Source organism: Seriola lalandi, unplaced genomic scaffold, assembly GCF_002814215.2.
Source record: "Seriola lalandi dorsalis isolate HSWRI2012SDOR001 ecotype SW California unplaced genomic scaffold, Sedor1 jcf7180002054987, whole genome shotgun sequence".
Taxonomy (NCBI): Eukaryota; Metazoa; Chordata; class Actinopteri; order Carangiformes; family Carangidae; genus Seriola; species Seriola lalandi.
In genome coordinates this window covers 222,256-223,046 of record NW_019525536.1, presented here as the reverse complement: position 1 = coordinate 223,046, position 791 = coordinate 222,256, and the positions used below count along the sequence as shown (strand labels likewise).

The following is a 791-nucleotide window of genomic DNA, read 5'->3' as shown; positions in this document are numbered from 1 at the left end:
AAACTACACTGAGATGTTTTTAGTTCTTAAAACCACATATATATATATATTCTTATGGATCCACACTTCAAATAAAACACAGAAGAAGAAAAGATGGAGCTTTAATTCAGAATAATTGTTAAATATGAAAATGCGTGAATATATGTGAATATTTTGGTCATTTTTTCTGATCTCCACTCTTCGGTTATATGCAACATGCTGACCCAAACAAACAAACAAACAAACAAACAAACAAACAAACAAACAAACAAACAAACAAACAAACAAACAAACAAACAGTAATGTCCAGCCTTCCTTACCTGCATGGTGTAGTTTGGGATTGAGGTGACCACGGTTGTATCCTGATTTTATCAGACCATTGTAGTCATCATTCACCGCCTGTTTCTGTCCTACTGATTTTAAATCGACAGGATGCTTCTTCATCAAATCTTCGGCAGTCATCATGTTTTCAAAAGTCTGGCAGATGTTGACGTGGTGCTGGGAGGTCTGCAGGTCTGGCACCGTTTTTTTGTAGAAGTACTTGATGCATTTCTGCATAACGAAGAAACAGACGACAAAGTGAACCACTTAAAGGGTTTATCATTTAGCTTACGTTTATGAAAGTAGAGAAACACACAAACCTTAAAGTCTGGCCGAACATTTGCATGGACAGAAAAGATGAGTAGTAGAAGACCGCATACAGTTCCCAAGCTCTGCATTCTGGACTGAACCTTGTATCACAAACCTTTCTCCGCACCAATGAAAGAACACAGAAAAAAACAGGATATGTATTTTAAACACAGCAACGTGTG

General features: G+C 37.2%; 1 protein-coding gene and 1 pseudogene across 2 annotated transcripts in view; both read right to left on the bottom strand.

Annotated features, from left to right (window-relative positions):
• The window catches only part of LOC147817217 (NACHT, LRR and PYD domains-containing protein 12-like), a 103,706-nt pseudogene that overhangs the window by 14,354 nt on the left and 88,561 nt on the right, over window positions 1–791 (bottom strand). The gene's annotated exons all lie outside the window — the stretch shown is intronic.
• Window positions 1–791, bottom strand: part of LOC111647385 (uncharacterized) — a 16,627-nt gene that overhangs the window by 1,634 nt on the left and 14,202 nt on the right. The window lies entirely within an intron of this gene.